Below are 19,843 nucleotides of genomic sequence, written 5' to 3' on the forward strand. Positions count from 1 at the left end.
TGAACCTTGCAAGTTTATTCACAGCAATAAATATCCCCATGACTTGCTTCTGATGAAGACTACTTCATGGGCTCTACAATCATAGGGGATTTTAACACAGAAGCTCCTTCTGCACTGATACATATCTCTAGAGAAAATATTTCAAAGAGAAAAATTAGATCTGTGACTTTCCTTCCAGTCCACTTGTGCCATTCTTGTGACTAAAAGACGTTTTCCTAATACTGCAACTGGGGATTCAGCTTGAGAGCACTCTCAGCTTTATCCCCCAGTACAAAAGCTGCTGTCACTTGCTCCTCTCGGTCCAGCACAGAAGGCAGATCACTGTGAGTATAGAGCCTGGCACTTAAAATGCACTGAACTTCTCTGTTCAAATCAGGAAAGTTAATCTAGTATGTGCAAAGTCATCCATCAAGCCTGATACTATCTCTGAATACTTCTATGCATACATATCACATCAGCTTTAATTTTTGTTTCAGCAGCACATAAAACAAAACTGTTTTTTCACTGCAATTTTAAATGCTCTCATTCTAGTAGAAAACTGATTTTTCATAGGCCCAGCTCTTTTTTAACTTCTTAATTCATGTCATACCATGGGACATCTCAACCTCTCAATATTTTTATACACTGCTTCTTGAAATCTGAGAATCCAAAATAGTTCTTATCTCCTGTCAAAGTCAATAGAAGCATATAGCTTTCAGCATCATAAAAAACTAGGGTGCTTTTAACCTCACGCTTCCAATATGGTTATATGGCAGGTAAGACACGAGATGGCCAACAAGACAGAAAACAGTTGTGTAGGTTATGAACTACTGAGTCTCTTTGGATCAGAAAATTAAAATAAGCCTTCAACATTGCCTCCTTTCCCAGAGGATCCAGAAGTATGGGCCAAAGGTCTAAAATTGAGACCTAATTTCAGAGGTCTAAAAGGTCAAAAATTAGGCCTCCTCGGCTTAGTCAGGGAGACTCCACACTGGAAGACATAGACTCACTCAGAGACTCTAGCTTTCAGGGGTAGAGATCTGATGAAGACTAGATTTCAGATGTTGAGCTCTCCCAAACATACCTCCAGGAATCAAACCCCACCCACGGCCTACCAGTGCCAATGGAGCACTAAGCAGTAATGGTGCCTACTCTGCAACACAAGAAATTTGTACTCTGCAACCTCTGCTCATGCAATAGATATGTTGCAAAGTGGCAAAGACCCTCGCCTTATATGATTCAAACCCACTAATTGCTGGTGTTCCCCACAGTGTACTTACAGACATACTGAATGCATTTGTCAGACAGGTACTAGCAGGCAAGCTGTGAACCGCAAAAGGCCAAAATGTCCCGTGACTTAACTGCACCAGTACCAGGAACTGGAACATTCATCTCAGAGGAAATCTTGTTGGCACATCTCTCCTCACCCTACCCAAATAGATTTCACTCATGTACACAGAAAATAGAAATAAAATAAAATAAATAAAAGATTTTGAAATATTCCTGGGCTGATGCCTCAGTTCTCATGCCAGGACTCTGCCTACATAGCTGTTTCACTACCATATGGGTGGCCAAGCAGTCACTTGAATGGGCTAGAATTTTTGATGCTACAGGATGTAATCAGCTGGAAGCAAAGGGATGGGCCAACAGCTGAAGGACTTCAAATGGGCAGCTCATTCAATTGCCTCGGGGGCAGCTCCTGGTAACCCAGAGAAGCTGGCAGTGTGGTGGCATCACAGAATGGTGGGTAGCCAGTGGAACAGGCCAGGTGGGTTCACAAGATTTACGAAAGCATGACAACGTTCCAAGCAGGTTTCCATGAAGCTGGAGAACCAGACAACCAAGCAATCCAAAATCCAATCAACATTTTCAAAAGAGTAAGTGTTGCATCAGAAAAACTTATGATCAGGTCTATTAATCAAACATCACTTCCTCACGCAAGCTAAAACTGTGAATGGGAAGTACCTGGCTGTTGTTAGCAACTTCTGTTTCTTCCTCCTCCTCAGACTCTATACACAAACAGCTGACAACTTGAACAGATATGTGGAGCACTAAATGGATTATGCAACAGCTTTTTGTTCTTACTTACAGGAAAAAGAGATATGAAGTGAGAATTTGAATGGTAATGCTCCCTTCTGTTCTGTTTAAATACTCTTTGACTCTGTCACAAATTCTCCACACATCTCAGGCAAGTTAACAAGCAATTCGTACAGTTAAATGAAAGTAGCAACCATCAGTTCACCTGATGTCTAGGTAACTGGAGCAACAGGGACGAAAGACGAACTAGAAATGCAAATAATCATTACAGAATATAAGGAATTGAAAGTCAATATTTTAAAATAACCATTTTAGACATCTTCAGTTTATAAATGCAAACATTGCATACTGGTGCTGCTGATGTCCTGAGAAATTCAGTGTAATCCCTACTAAGCTTCTGTATCACGAGACACATCATTTTACAGATGGTCCAGAAAGCACCAAATAGAACATTGTCCAGACTTATGTAGCTCTGAATCAAATTAAATTAACGCTTGTGTTTCATTATTACAGATGCAGCTAAATGTTCACTTGTTCCCAGCCAAACAACCTTCAAGTCTGTGGGGAATAACCTGGGAGTCACAAACTTAATTAGTAGTTTCATTTGGCACCAGAGACGGTCTGTAAGAAGCAGTGACCAAGGCAGTTTAATTTTCATTCAACATACTCCTGTGTTATAAAGTCTATATTAATAACTTAAACAGAACACACTACAGTATCCTTTGCAAAACCAAGAAACAAAGCTACTGTAAAGCTATTTGATGTTTTTCTAAATATGAGCAAAATTTTATACCTGCCCATTAACTACTCCTTTTATACGTAATGTTTCAGAAGAAGAACTGTACAGATGAACCCATGCCATCCCACTTCAGTCTCTGGAGACAGGAGCATGTATTGGATTTCTTAATTTTAGTTCTGGCTGTGATCATTCTAGGATTCACTTCCTTCCTACTCACATATGTAATCATCACCATTAGTGGACAGTCTGTGTCAAGACAGTATTTAACGTAAACCATACTGATGACAGAGCATCTCTGCATTTTTACTGCTACCTGAGTGATGCCAAGCATGAGTACAATTCCTATCACTTACAACAGTCCCTCACCACTCCAGACTATTCAGGGGAGCAGAGGAACTCCGTGAGTCCAAAAACAATCTACAGCAGAATTCAGAAAGCTCAGTGTCATCTGCAACGGACCAAGAAGTGCAAAAAAGATTGAGAGACATCTTCCTGATCTGCAGCTACTGAAAGTTCATCAACAGTTTCTCAGGTTATAAAGTATTAGCTTTTTTACTGTCCATTTAGTAGTTATCTCAGGAATTTAAAAATTCAAAAGCTTCGACCTGCTAAGATAGTTGCACATGTTCTTCTCAGGAACACTCTAGCTGATATGAACAGTGCACTTCACAGTTAAAATTCACTCGCCAGTTCAGGTGCTGAAGTGTTTGATGAAGTGGAGCATAACAAAGGAATATATTCAAACCCTGACTTCAGTCTACCCCCCTCTGTGTCCCCCACCAAAAACCCATCATGAGGCATTTCATTTGTGGGCTTAATTGCTGTTTATCTTCTGTCCTTTCACTTCTACTTTCTCATGTGTGTTGGTGCTTGTGTTGGTGTTCATGTAACCTATTTAAATCGCAAGATTTTTCTGAGCAACACCTTATCTGGGAGTTTTGTTGCTTTTAATAAAATGGGTCTCACTTCTCTTTTGACATTTCTCAGTACCACAGTATCAAAAATAAATTCTATTTCTGATCCTTGAAATCTGTCTTACAGCTAAACTATGTATTTTCCCTCCTACACCTTCCTTTCATATTGTGACCCCTGGCTCTCCTCAGCCTCCACAACACATTTCCCTCCCACATGATCTCTAATTTTAAACCAAGCATGGTGACTGTCTTTTATGTATAGCTCAATCAGACAGTAGGAATTCAGAAATTATAGAGAGAAAAGTATACATGGTATAGGTCATATTAAATAACAATATTTGGCCACAGCTTTAAAAGTCCCTTTTTCTTCCATGTATCAAGCCTTCCTTTACATCTCAACATATATTGAGTCTACTGCTGACTGATATCCACAGGCAGTGAAAGCTGCTTTATTAAAAAAGGTTCACACAAAGAGACAAACTGTTCCAATTATTTCAAGGAGTCTCTCTCTTAATCTAACAATGTCAGAACTTGAAAGCCCTCATATAGAATATAACTCTTGAACAAATATGGAGTAGCAGAGATGCCCAAGAAATACATGGCACATGACAACATACAAAAGCTATCCCAGAAGAAGCCTTGCTTCCAGAGTTTGGGATTCATAATACCATGAGGGTAGGAAACACATTCCCTTCCCCTTCCTCACACCTTTCTTCTCTGAGCGAATATTGTGAAGGGACTTCCTGAGCCAGTGTCTATTTCTTTATTCGTATTTCTATTACACAGACACTAGCCCTTCACTTGCATCTCATCTGTGTCACTGGGTTTCAGCTTTTCCTGTTTATAGTTGGTGTACCAGCATGGCAGCAGCACCATTAAGATAATTATAGTATTTAAGATAGGACTCTCTCACACACTACCAAGAGACCTTTTGTGTCTCAGTAATGAGGTCAGCAGTTTCCAAGATCCATAGAAGAAGGACAAATTGATTTGACAGTGTGCCAAATTTACTCCCAAGATGGCCTGTACACCTCCTGCTCTTCTGCATTACTATCTCATGCTACTCTGTGCTTCAGGCTTTTCTTCCACAGGATGAATCATATCAAGCTTTATCCCCTCGGCAGAAGCTCCCATCCTAAGGGCCACCAACAGCACAGAGGCCATGAAGGAATTATTTCAGTTCAGATAATTAGAAAAGCAATGGAGAGGGGGAAAACCACAGGCCAAAATACTACATACTACTAAACTGTTGTTACAGAGGGAGTAAAAAGAGGAAATACAACTTAACACTGTTACATATGTGTTCTGATCTTCCAAACCCAAACCTGTATGCTGTTGCTGCCTCTTCAAGAGAGTCAGATATCACAGGGCATCTCTGCCTGAGATCTGACCATCCAGATTTTGTTTAGCATTTTAGTCTCACATCACATTCAAGTCTTGGTTAACAGTTATTTCCATTAATACACAACTAGTGTACTATTCCCCTTCAGAGGATTCCACTAAAACAGACATAAGCTTTAAATTAAATGACATTTTTGTTAGATTTGTCTTTTATCACATTAAAAATCTGTGAATCTTCTCTATAGCCAATTCCTTAATTCATAACAATGCATTACAACTCATACTGAGGCATCAGAATTACTCACAGAACCACGCTTCACAGACCTAATGACTTTAATAGGCTCGACTGTGCATTCGAATTGAAGATAAGGTAATGGTAGATAAACCAGCCTCAAAACAGGTTACAGCTGAACTCTGGGCCCCTGGTACATAATAGATACTGAAACTATCACTGATTCTTAGCAGCTATGCAGACAGTAAGTTTAATACAAAGCACAACAGCTGACTTCAGAAAATCAGTGTCTCCCTAATGTCCCAGTAGTATCTCCTTAATGTCCAAGCAATATAAAAGCATCCTGCATTCCACGTGGGTGGTGAGTCAGTGCCAGAGTCAGTCACTTCTCCTCTCCTATGGAATCTTAAGCTTGGCTACACAGTGATGCTGCTAGTGTAAGGCCTGCTGCCCTAGGCTCCCTCAACATTTTACAGAAGAAACAGTGCACACCATCAGTTATGCTACATGAGATTTTGTAGTCTTTCAATATCACCTTCTTGACTAAAGCTGATACTGTATCTGTTACAGCAAGCATTTCACTCAGCTGTTGCTATAGCTGTACATTATGAAACTTCTTAAATATGCAGTGTATCAGCTTTTGGCACAGCTCTCTTGAGTAGGTGTGCTGTGCAAAGCATTTGTCAGGACTAGTGTACAATAAATAGCATTCTGTGGGCCCCAGGATCTGCATTTTCTATTTTTTTGAGTTCCACAAGGCCAAGTTTCCTCTGGTCAGTAGAGTCAAAGGATGTTCTGCATTCAGATACAAATAGACGGAAGGTGAATAGGACTATGACTAAATGCAGGATGAGTCCAGTATCACTGAATTTTTAAATCTCACACTTGCATCAATTTAAGAAAAAGTTTTCCATATAAGCTTGCTCCAAAATGCAGAATTACAAAGAACAAGCAGCTCTGGGCAAAAACATTTGCAGTACCTTCCAGGAAGACAGAAGAAGCCAGGAAACAGACACTTTGCATAAAATGTTTTCCTGAAGTATGTCTACAGCAAAGCTGAGATTTTGTCAATTTTATAAAGCATCTCCTTTGGACAACATGACATAGCTGGGATACTTGGAAAACTTAAGATTTACTAAAGGCTTTATTCCAAGGGGTTTTGCTGCCTTAAGACACAGTGACACCATGCGGCCAACTGCTCAGACCAGAAACTACACGTCGATGGAAAGGGCAGTGTAGACTTCCCTTATTTTTCTTTTTCTCAATTAAATTTAGCTTTAGGGATGCTCAGATGCAACTGTATATTGACTGGTGAGAATAAACTCAGATAGAACAACTTTTAACAGAACACATACACAAAACAAAGCCATTTTAGATTTCAGCATGTATTCAAAAGTTCACAAAAATGTCATCTGAAAATGCATCAGTAGGTTCAGGAAGCAAATACATCAATTAGCACAGTTTGTACATGTGCCAAAATTTCCTATTCACTTGATAGATCCATACTACTGATAGAACTATAATTCTGTGTTCCATAAAAGTGCACTTGGAAGGTGTGCCTACCTATGGCTTAACTTTACAGTAACATCATTAAAAAAAAAATGAAATCAATTTGAAAAGGGATAGATTCCTACCTTGCTCTCATGGTTTGTTTGTATTCCAAGTAATTACAAATACCTCCATTTAGTTTTACAGAGAGATCTCAAGTGAGCATTTAAATTCGCATGTGGGAATGCTGCTTCCAGAAATGTTCTCAGTGGAAGTTATCACTCAGCACTATATAATATGGTGATGGATGTGATGAACCATCTCTCCCTAGTACAGCTCATTTTTTTTCCAGATCAAGTGCTGCACATTCAAAGGTACAACTCATGAAGAATGGTAAGAATGAGCAGATATCTTCATTGAAAGAGCGAGACAAAGGCCAACAGTGAGACAGATCAAAACTCAGTACTCATGTATCCCACAAACAGAAGAATACATTAAATCACTCAGTACTGCCAAAAATATACATAATGTTCCTGTGTGTATTTGTGGCAGGGTTCAGGTGTTGCTCTCAAGAGCAAGAAGGAAGAAAAAACCTAAGAATCATAACTCTTGGTTATAGAGACTTTGCAAAGTTATTGTTCCATCAACTTTGGGGGTTTTTTTTGTGTGTCTGGTAGATAGATAACATGCTGGTGTAATTTTTTGTTCAGTACTGAATGCCAAGTAGATAGTTTATTTCAACACTATCAAAGTGCAGCTGAATTTCAAATATGTTGGTTTGAAAAGTGGTATAACAAGATTTCCATCTACACAGATGATAATTTAGACACTGGGAAGAAACAGTTAGGCACTGGACTCCCTGTTTCTTCAAAAAGGAGGCTGAATTGGGGAATTAATGACTTTACCCCTGGAATTCCATGACCCTGACTAGTGGGATTATGCTGCCATCTTGTGACCTGTGCATTTTACTTCTCCACGGTGACAACAATACAACCTCTGACTGGGAGGACAGTGTACATGTACACCCATAGTTTAATGGAGGAGGATTATGTAGTATAGGCTACATCTCCCTGCTGCCAAGAAAATCATCCATATTGGAAAGCAAAGCACACTTATCCAGCAGTTAGATATGTCAGTGTGCAGTGAAAAAAGACATACTCTTTACATCTGGTAAGGAGAAAGATCATAATTGATTACACAATTTTGCACATTTATGATAAATTTTTCTTCTCTAGGTTCCCAAGTGTAAAGCTTGTACATGGAATTTTTCATGTTTAAAAAAAAGTGTATTGGCTATATTCTGAATCCAAAGGAGGTTGCTCCATCTGGCCAAATGAAATACAACAGCTGTTTGTCAAAGCGGGTATGATGTTCCCTTGAAACAATAGACTTCAGTTGCGGCGACTGCCCTTTGGTGTACCTGGAAAAAGCTTAGCACAGCTGCAATCATATTGAAAAGCAAGATCAGAAGCTCTGCTAGCACTCTTCTGTTCCTTATTCATAGCTCAACTGTTTGTGCTTCCAACAGTGTTCACTGCCAGGACACTTAAGAAGTGACAGAACTAGAATAAAACCTTTTATTTACACGTGCAAGGAAAGAATTTCAGGTGCAAGCAGGCATAAAAAGCCTGTTAAGCAGATGGCAGCTCTGAGCTAGGATGCATGTCCAGGAAAGCCCACAGATGGAAGCATAGCTGAAAGGTCCCCTCAACATCCAACTGGAGACAAATTACCACTCCTTTATCACTATCTAAACCCTCAAACACCATTTTACACCCAAATTACTGAAATATTTCCCTTCCTATCCTTGTATACTGAAGTAAAAGCATTCTGCATTCAGACTCCATCTACACTTTCCAAGACACATTTTCTTCAGGACATGCCATAATAGAATGAGGGTTCCCTCCTAGCATCTTAAGTTTATGTTTGTCTGCTCCTGTTTTTGAGGACGCCAATTGTATTGCATTGACTGTATGAATGGAACCTCAAAACTTGTGCCAATGAGGACTGTATACTTCCTTAAAGCACTAAAACATTCAAGCAAATACACAGCCAGCTGAATCATCTCTGTGAGACTTAGCAGTGCATTTCAACAATCATAATAATAATTATTACTGCCATGGTGATGCAAAACTCTGGGCAAATTTACAGCCAACACATTCACTAAGTTTAGTCAAGAAATAAAATGAAGTGTAAAGTCAGGTGGGTACAGTCCCTCTCAGTGAGTCAGTGATGACAGACACAGACCTCCTTAATATCATCATTTGTTCCTTCAGAAGACAAGGAAGGTGTCACAAATTTCTTTCTTTCCAACACTCCTGACAATCCAATTTGTAAGGAGTCATTTGCTATGGTCATGTGAGGAGCAGTCACTCTGCTGGAAATTAGCAAAGATTTACCTGACATGGCACACTGTGGTGCAGGAGAGATGCTGCAGCTGCACAGCGCACGGGCCTGAGATCCAGGAGAACAATTGTTTCTGCAACTGAAAATGCTTTCTACTCTAGAGAACCACTTCCCAATCCTCCTCTTAAAAGCTGAAAGTGAGCTCCAGTTCTCATGGCTAATTGCTACGTCTGCTTCATAAAAACACAACATACTATTTAAATAAGGAATAGAAGAATTAAATCATCTCACACCAAATCATACTTTTAATATGATGTATCCATGTGATAGAACGGAGTTCATTCTCTTCCCTTCCTTCCCAGTCAGCACTAACTTATACTAATGACACATGCAGTATCAACAAGACATCATTGCAAGAGTGCTGGAGCTGTAGGTAGATCTTAATGACTATCTAGGGAAGAAATATTCCTGTCATCAGCATATACATGAAGTTGGTATACTCCTATATATATAAATTTGCTTCTACTTGTCTTTGCCTGTCCCTGTATCTTTCATTACTCTTTCTTTTACAGCTGAGAAAGTATTTGTTCTTTCTGCTAGGTTTGGATGAACCGTGTTCTTGCACAGAAGGTCACCTGAATGCCATGTATCAGTGAAACTCCAGAGCAGTCTTCAGACAACAGCCAGAAGAGAATTTCAATGGTAAACAGAGAAATCACTAAACAGAAACGTTTTTTGCCTCAACACATTAGCTCCCACTGCTCCACTACTGATTACATATCTATCTGGTAAATAATTATTTTAGAATATGGAAAGAAGAAAAAAAAACCCTCCGTACTCACACTCAGCATTTATTTCCATAAGATCCTCATCACTCTGGCATTAATCTAATACCAGTGTAAAATTCCATTAATTTTGACTGGAAGCCTTTCAGGATGTGAGATCTTGTATCACAGTAATTTCATCATCAAAAATCCTAAAGACAGTGTTCAGGACAACACCTGGTGAGCTGTTACAATAAACCTGTAAAGCAGACATATACTGCCTCCTTTCCATGGAAAGGGAAGGAACACTCTTTTACAAGAGCAGGAGGTATTCTGTTGCCATAAAACCTCTATGAATCCAGACTAATGCTCAAGATTTGCTGATGTTTTCTGCAGGATGACAGTGAACCAAGGATACATCAGACATCCACAGCTGGTAAGGACACAATCTCTCTCAATCAACCAAATTTCATCCACATATGAAAACTGACACTTGTTAGTGATAAAGGTTAGGTGTTCTATTTCCCTGCAGGAATTATTGCCATGGCAGCATTTGCATCTCTCTCTTCTGAAGGCATGGCTTCAGACACACATTTTATTTTTGACAAAATCCACCTCTACAATAACAGTTTGCATTGTGCCTGCCATTTCTGCCTCATTTCACAAGGAGAGCTTAAAAGACACCACAAGAATGGGGTGAACCCCTCTGCCATCTTTATATCTTCCTCATATGTAGTCTTCCCTCTCTCTAAGAGTAAGATAAAAAGTTTAAAACATCTACCAGCACTCCTCTTCCTTCTCTGGTACAATCCACTCTCAGAATGGATTCAGACTGCAGCAGGAGTCCAGACAGCCAATAGACTCTCAAAGACCTCAGTCCATTCCAGTATTCACTGAAATATGTTGTACTGTCTTTCCTTTCAATCTATTTCATCACAATAATCTATAATACAAAGCTATTTTTAAGATACAGAACTCACTTTTATTACCTCTGTCAACAGTGAGATCTCATTGACATTCTTCTAATGACAGAAATGAGGAAAGAAAAAAATGCAGGTTCAAAAAACCTAACAGAGTGAAACAGGATAAAATGGAAGAGAACAGAACAAAGGAGAAATGGACAAGGGAGAGATAAACATCAGAATTTCATGCCTTAGGCCACCCTCGAGGCAGCAGCAGAAGAGTATGGTGGTTTGATCTGTGGCTCTTCCCTGAAGTGACTAAGGTAGTGGTACATCCTGTGCCTGTTGGTCTGCAGAAGTCAGTATCTGAGGGTGCTGCAGAGCTGCCAGACAAGAAAACCATGCTGTGAGATCTATGCTGATCAAAACATCTCTTTCTTCAATGAAACTTTTTTTGGATAACAAACAGCTTTTGAGAAACCACAGCTTTTCTTTTCTTTTTTTCTCTTTTTCAACTGAAAATTCTATTTGGAAACTCAAGACCTGACACTATCACTTTCAGAGACAAGAAAACAATGAAGAATTATTAGAAAGGGAAGCTTTCAGTTTTCACACTATTTTAATGAAAATCTAAAATACAGAAAGAGGAATCTTACAGGGAAAAAAGCATCCCTGACTTTCCTTACATAGAACTTTGCACAGCAAGAAGGGCATAGACATTTTTGTTCTTCCCAGGAGTTTTTCTGCCCATAGTATCCTATGACAGACACCTTCCATCTAGAACCTCCTTGACTCTTGAGTGCATGCATTGATCCACAGAGAATTCACCCCCTATTTTTAATGTGTATCAGAACAGGGGTTCTTGTCTTCCAGTAATGCTGCCTCATAACAAGAACTTTATTCTACTGAGTAACAGGAAAGCAGCTGAGACAGGCTCAGGCATTACTCTAGTAAGGACTGTAGGAACAATGATTTAGCCTGAACAGATGGCTACAAGGTTATAAAAGAAGCATGTTTTACTATATGAGTGCAAAATGAAATGACTCTTTTGCCAAAGTTGGCTAAGAGTCAGAACAGCCACAGAGATTACAAAGGATTTATGAGACTAACCTCTGGATTCCTTCCTAAACCCAGGAAATTACATTCCTTTGAGACCTGGACTGACATTCATTAACAGTGCAAAATTATGCAGGGAGCATGACAGGAAGGTAGAAGCACTGAAAAGTCAAATTGTCTTACACGAGAAAGAAAGAAAACAGAATAAGTCAGTCCTCAAAATTTCTACTCTCCTCTCACAAGGGCAAAGTTGCACCTGAAAAGGATAGCGAGCAAATGTTCTTAGAAATTTGAGATAAGAATTTTTCTGAAGTTTGTAAATTGGTAAATAGAGAGGTATTACCTGCTTCAGCCCATGAGCATGCTGTGTATGGTGTTTTCTCTATGGCTGGTCAGGCAGACAAAAATGATGAAGAAGAAATGCCCAGAAAACAAATGAAACAGAAAATTAAAAAGAAGACTCTGGCCCAGATACAACTAAACTCTGTCTGCTTAGGAAATACTAGGCAGTCTCCAAGATCAAAGCTTTCTTTCAGGTGTTAAAAGGTGAAACGCCCACTTGTGGTGGCTTTTTCAAAGCAGTTCTTTTACTAATTGACAGTGGTTCTTTAATCTATGCAAAATATACTTCAAAGCCAGAGACAGCTGAAAAAAAGAAAAAGATAATGTCTCCAGTCCTCCTCATTTCTCTTCTGGGCTTGGGCACAATATTCCAGATTCAGTAAGGGAAACACAGGGCACAACAAGGGTCAGGTGTCCTAAGGAAACTGAATCAGGAAAAGACTAACTCCACGTTGTATGATGTGTCAGGTATTGGTTGACAAAAAAAATCTTTCACCTCACGAAAAAATACAAAATTTCAAAATTTGCTGCTCTCATATAGAATAAAATACAAGACTTTTTTCTGAACCCATAACCCATCAGAGGTGCAATAAACAACCTGCTGATTAGAATACTAATTTGGGAAGTGGGAGAGTGTGATCAGGCAGAGCAGAGGTATGCATCTCAGCCTCCCAAACCCCATGGAGAGTCCCAGCCTTCGGTCTAATGACAACTTTAGAGAGACTTTCACCATCTTTCTTTAAAAGGATAAAACAGAGCTATTTAATTAAGTGCTAATCTCTTCTTCAGTGCTGAGAATGAAGGATTTTGAGAAAGAAGGATTTTATTAAATACTTTTTTTCTTCTTTTTTACTTCAGGTCTCTCTAGCAGCTAGAGAATAAAGAGCAACGCTGTTTTCAGGTCTGATTAGAGACTGAAGAAACTGAGCGGAATCAGCAAGAAATGAAGTAAGTGGAATTTGTTCCCTTAGTTGCTATATCAATCTCAAAGTGAGAGACCTTGAGAAACTTCTTCAAACTGCCGTCAGAGCTACAGAGATGGAAAGCAGTGACTAACTCTTCATAAAAGCATTAGTTATCAACTTCCCTAAACAGTTAAGTGTACTAATAACAACTGACTGCAAATCCACTTAGCTATGCAAGTACACAAAGTACAATTTTCAGTGACTTGCTTTTAAGTAGTTATTGTGTCCTGCAGTAGCCAACGATGCTGTCATTCATTATCTTACAGAGAAAAAAGGATTCATGTTGCAGCTGAGTAATTGGCACTTTGTAATCATGCTTATTCAATTAATCCCAGAGCAGACAGTGGTTACAGTACACTTGCCTCTAGCACTGCACAGTGAAACTGACCATCTGGCTGGAACCTGGGCCACGCTACTGGACTTGCATACATACACCTTTGGGCAGAAGGAAATTTCTACTGGAGATCTGACATTCTACAAAAACAAACAACAACAACAAGAAAGTAAGTAATTACAAAACACTGTTCTCTTAATCTTCTGCTTTAACTTTTCTTTCCACTCTCCATCCCTCCCTTCTTCTCCAACATTTGTATACACCCATACCCATCTACACAATCATACACTTCCTCAATCATACTTTTCATCATGGAGAAACATTTAGGGAATATAGCAATGCCACTTAGATTTGAAGGCATACAAATACAGATTTCAGTTACTTTTTTTTTCTTTAATAGTGTGCAATTTATGCCTATTTTAGTTGATTTTTTGTTTTGTCTAACAGAACTATGATTTTGATTTTGGCTATTGCATGCACTGTAATTCCACTGCATTAACTAGACTAGACTGAAATAATTCTATATATTTTCCTTTCATAAAGTAGCAACTAGTGAAAAAAAATCTCTTGTGAGACAGCAGCAGCCAACAGTGCTTCCAATGGCTCGCTTCCAAAAAGGCACCCTGTTTAAACTGCACAATATTTTCTTTCATCTGAAGGATTATGATAAAATGTTGAAGAATTCTTAGAAATTATTTGAAAGAGTGTGAGAAAGTAAATCAGTGATCATATGCTGAAGGTATTAACCTTTAACTTATCACAAAATCTAGAAACAGATCTCTGAGGTGACTGAGACTGAGGAAGATCCATCTTACAGGATCTGCAACAGGAATGTTACTATGGCAACCAAAATCAACTTTTTTTAATGGCCACATTTTTACAAAACAACTTTCATGGATTTGTTTTAAAAGGAAAATACTTGTCCCTGACAAAACTCCAGGGGTGTTTGAAATAATTACAATCCTTTTCCTGTGGGGATGCTTTTAGCATCAGAATATCCTTTTGTCCCCTTTCTTTCCTTTCAAAACTCTACTAGTTTCTCTCACATTGGAATCTGTTTTTTCCAATAAAAATATTTCAGTTTCTGTATTTACTTTCTTCTTCTCACAGAGGAATCTTTCCCGAATGCCTGGAACTGTCATCAACTGCCTGGTTAAATTTATCCCACAGTTTCCACAGAAGACATGGAGACACTCCAGAAAACAACAGGAGATATCACATCCTCTCCTGAGGTATTCACACATTTGCTGAAGGAAGTCATAGGTTCCTGTACCAATTCTTCTGGCTGAGGAAATAAGGCACAAGTTGTGCATACCATTTTAAAGGATAAACAAACACATACACCTGCTGCAAACCAGGATATTTCAGACAAACGCTGCGAAATTGAATATGCCATCCCACAAGCAGGATTTTAAACTCAATCCTGATCTTGCAGGGAAATTGTCTTCACTTACATTTCAACCTATAGAAAATAGTCAGGAAGGTTACAAGGTTGGTTATAAGTCATGAAAGGTTTCAGATGCCTTTACAGTGCTTTACCTATCTCATACTTCCTATGCATGGGAATGTGCACATTCTTGATAAGGATGCAGCTACATACAGTGTGATAACCACAAAGTCTTATTTTTATTATATCTGCACCATTACACAATTGAGAGAAGAATCTTCCTATACATAAACTGCCTCTTGCAAACTTATCCTGAAAGGAGAAAAATCATCCTAATCAGTAAATAAAGACCTTGTAAACATACCTTTCAGTGGAAAGCAACATGATCATATTCCTCTTTCCAACAGACAGTGCACATTCCGCTAGCACAAACCTGAAGACAAAATAATGAGTTTTCTCTGCAGCACTTGGCAGCAGTCCAGAGGACTGAACAAGCTGAGGATTTGAGGGAGGATTTACTGAGAGTTGGTGTCCATTTGTTGCAACAATCAGCTCTCTGTCAAGAAAGATATAGAAAATATTTAACTTTTGCTCCTTTACCCATTGCTACCTCTGCCACAAGTTAGGGGAATGCCTGAAGTGCTGCACGACAGCAAAGCTGCATGGGAGGACACATTCTGCTCCTGATTTAGTATCGCGCGTTCTATGTACAGTTCAGCTCTCCTAACCCACTTTGGTGCCCCAACAAAATGATCATGACACTTGTGCAAATCTCATCTAGAAATTCCTACTTTCAGTTATCATGTAAATTCCCCTGGAAATAAGAAAGAAATCTTGATTAAGTCTTTGAAATCACAGGTGGCCAAGATAAGACTTTTTTCCACATTAGAAACAGAGGAGAACGTCCTCTGTATCATCACAGTCTGCAGAGCATTTTGAGACAGCAAAGACAAAAAAGGGGAGGTAGATGGAAAGTACTCTGTCTACTGAAGGACTTGGCAGGAGACTTTTAGAAATCTGAAACAAGATTCAATTACATATACAAACAAATCCAGAACAAACATAGTAAATATGCAAGCAAAAACTGTTTTCTCTGCTTCAGCCCAGAAGGCCATTTGGCCCAGTATTCTGGCTCTACCAATGGACAAAACAGATGTTCACAGAAAAGTCCAAGAACAGGACGAGTCCATAGTGGTAATTCTCCAAAATGCTCTCACAGGCTCATATAATTTGCAGTTCTGGGACTCTGAGAGGGAGAGGCAGTGTCTTTACATTTAGTCAGTCTTGATGGATAACTCTTACATAAATCTGTCCACTGCACTAATTTGTACCTTGTGTACTGCTGTGATGGTAAGTTACTATGGAGTGGGCATGTTTGTGCAGCATCTATCAAAGCAGCGGTCTATTTTCAACAGATCCAGTCTTTACAAAACAAAGTTGCTTTGAAGATTAATGGAAAACACAGTTGATACAGTGGAATTGAAGGACAAATACAGAAGGACAAATATATTTTATTTATTTGAGAACTCATACTTACATTAGCAATATTCTATCAGTAGCACAAAGGAGAACAGTAGATCGGTGTGCATCTCACGCAGTTCCTGGCAGGAACCAACGACTGACCTGTCAGCAGGCCAAATGCTCTGAGTCCAGCTCATGTAGTCATTCTCAAATTCTGCACAGCATCACACACTGACCTCCAAGTCACTGCCTAGTGCTTGAATTCTTAGTCTTAGCTTCCAGAATTCATCAACAGCGTATGTATTCAAAGTAACATCAACCCAACTTGCAAAGCAGATTCTCAGGACCTCAGAGGTAGCAGACTGAAAGATCAGCCCTTTCATCTCAAAGAGAAAATGTATCACTTACACCACTGTGTACAAATGGCACTGCTACATGTCACATACAGAGGTAATCTGGTCTTGGAGCTGCAAGTTCTAGTAACAAAAATTGAAAATCAAGCCGGTTGGGAATAAGCAAGAATGCTCCACAGATAGCTAGTGTGACACTGATGGCTTCTCCAGCATTTTGTTCTTGCTCAGTCCTAACAGTTTGTGTTTTCAGACAACGCCTGGCTCTGCACCCAGTCTCAGCTCTTTTGTGACCTACCATCTCCCTTACATACTGACGTGCTCAAACTAGCTGATCACCTGAGCAGAATTTAGAATCAGACGGACTGGTTACAATACAACTAAAAAGCTCAGCTGAAGTTACCTTGGATTAATATAAAGTCACAGAAACTCTAAAAGGCATGATAATCACCCCCCATTGCAAGATATTAGAAGAGCAAGCCTGGAGCACAAAGCCACAATGTCAAATGAAGATACTTTAATGTAGATTTAATTTACAAACACAATGTAAGATGTTAAACATTTGGTGGTTCGAGTCACTGAAACAATATAAGCCTAAATTAATAGAATGCAACTCATTAATTATTTTTTCCAGGTGTTACCTAGAGAGAGGGCACATTTTTGTGTTTCAGATGTATTTTTCACAAACAATTTTTTATGGCTGAAAAACACTGAGTTTTATCATCCCTATATTTTATCCTGGCTACGATAAAATGACAGCAATGTTTTGCAGGAAATGCTGCAAATGGTGTTAGTTCATTGGAAACATTAATATTCCTTCTAGCCAAGCTTCACTCAAAATATCACTTTCTCCACACTACATTTGGCTCAGATTCCTTTTCCAAATTACATACATAGAGCACTAAAAAGCACAGAATGGGGATACTTTTTCTGAAATGGCTGCATTACAAAGTTTTTAGCAAAATCTTACTGTAGTCAAAGTTTTGCATATCTTTTGGCATTAAAAGGTTGTCTTATCCTAAAGCTTGAAAGCAAATGATGTGGCAATGTGTTAGAGAACTGACTGAACTTTAAATTTAAAAAAAGAAAAAAAAGTCCCTGATCACCTTTAGACTTCCAGATACAAACAGGAAACAGAAACAGCAGATGGGGAAAGGCCACTTCTAATGACACCTCACAATGCACATTCTCATCTTTCATTTCATTCCTTTTGCCCTTTGGCTGAGAAGCAGCTCGCAGAAGCCATCCAGAGATGCTGCTTCTCCTAGGTAAGAAACTATAATTGTTACAGGAGCACATTTACACTGAAATCTTCTCATTCAGCACAGCTCCTAGCAAAATTCCACCAAAATCTAAAATATTCACTACTTCTGCAGAGGCCTTGATGTACTCCTTGGACTCCTGGATTCTGCAGTTTCCTCTGATTTATACAATACATACATGAAAAATGCTTCAGGGTCAGCTCTAGCTTACATACAAATAATTTTATCTGATACTTCTAGTTAATCACTGAAGAGTTTCAAGAGTTTTCTTTCTTTGTCAACTACACAAAACCTAAGAACATATCTGGCAAAGTACGGGGAAAGAACCCATGAAAGAAAGGTCAGCCTCATTAGTTTTTTCAAGGAGCCTTGAAAAGTACAGGAGTCATTGCTCCATGCAGTGCTCAAATTATTTCAACTTGTTGCTCCCGATCAGGAGTCCCTGGAGCTTTTACTGAAGGGTTATTTAGTCAGATGGAGCTACATGAAGAAAAACTGCATCGTGACACAGAAAACCCACAATGAAAAGGAGAAGCTGTATCCAAATGTCTCACGGTATGCGAACAGTTTGTGGCCTGCTTAACTGAAAACTGTTTTAAAACAACAAGCTATATGTGTATCATATAGCTCAGACTGCATTCATCTAGAATACGTTAGATTCAGGGTTGCTGGGCAGTAAGGCTAAAACGGAGATTAAAGAGATTCAACTCACGGATGTGATTTTTTCACAGCAATTACCTTCACTTTGATGTAGCTTCCCTTCCATGTTGAGAGACCACAAGTTCAACCAGAGCAAAGAAGGAAAACTTGAAGAATGCAGTGACAAGTCAGCAGTGTCTACTGCTTCCCAATTACGAAAGAGCTATGGAAATGATATTGCCCAAAAAGAGCACTGTGAGATGTATCATTCCCGTTTAATAAATTTATTCATAGCTGCTTACATGTGAGACTGCTTCTCAGTTTCTTGGGAAGCTCTTCTCTTTCTCTTAATAGGCACAGCACTCAACAAAGGGACGACTGATGCAAGCATCCAGCTGAGAACTTTTTGTTCAAGTGAGCCTTCTGATGTGCTATTCTGTCTGAAGCACTTTTAAGTTACAAGCAAATTACAAGAAGATATTTCCACGTCTCCATTTTATTAGCTTTATCAGTTGTGCTTAGCATGGGCTAAGCTTCAGAAATCATAGGATGTCTGAAAAGTCTTTTTGCAGCTAAAGATCTATAACCTATAATTAAATAATACCCTTCCCATCATCCTTGAATAATGTTGCCCATACTCTGCAAGCCTGGAGAAACTATACAAAGCAGCCTGACTCTACAGTCAGCCATTGGTAGAATCTTTGTCACTAACTCAGAAAAACACTATCTTAGCTTCACTTACCTAAGCCATCTTAGGGGGGGGACAAAGTGACGAGGCCAGACTCTTTTCAGCAGTGTGTGGAGGCAGGACAAGGGGGAATGGACAGAAACTGCAGCACAGGAGGTTCCGCACGAACGTGTGCCAGAACTTCTTCATGGTGAGGGTGATGGAGCACTGGCACAGCTGCACAGGGGGGTTGAGGAATCTCCTTCTCTGGAGATATTCAAGACCCGCCTGGATGCCTACCTGTGTGACCTGCTGTAGGGAACCTGCTCTGGCAGAGGGGTTGGATTCGATGATCTCTTGAGGTCCCTTCCAACCCCTATGATTCTATGATTCTATGATTTCTTCAGCAGAAGAAATGCTAAGAATTCAAAGCATCCTGCAAAACACGGCAGAATATGCTCAAGAACAAACACAAGCATTTTACTGAAAATAGGCTACTTCCAATTACTTTAGATATTAGTCTCCCTTCAGTTTCCAGTTTCTATTTCCTGAAGATAACTTTAAAACCTGAGGTTCTGAGAAGGCCAGCTGATTTAAAAAGAATACTCTGCACAAATGAGCTGGATGACATATTTTCT

Source organism: Cyrtonyx montezumae, unplaced genomic scaffold (assembly GCF_038088225.1).
Source record: "Cyrtonyx montezumae isolate F1298 unplaced genomic scaffold, pur_monq_1.0 scaffold_10, whole genome shotgun sequence".
NCBI lineage: Eukaryota > Metazoa > Chordata > Aves > Galliformes > Odontophoridae > Cyrtonyx > Cyrtonyx montezumae.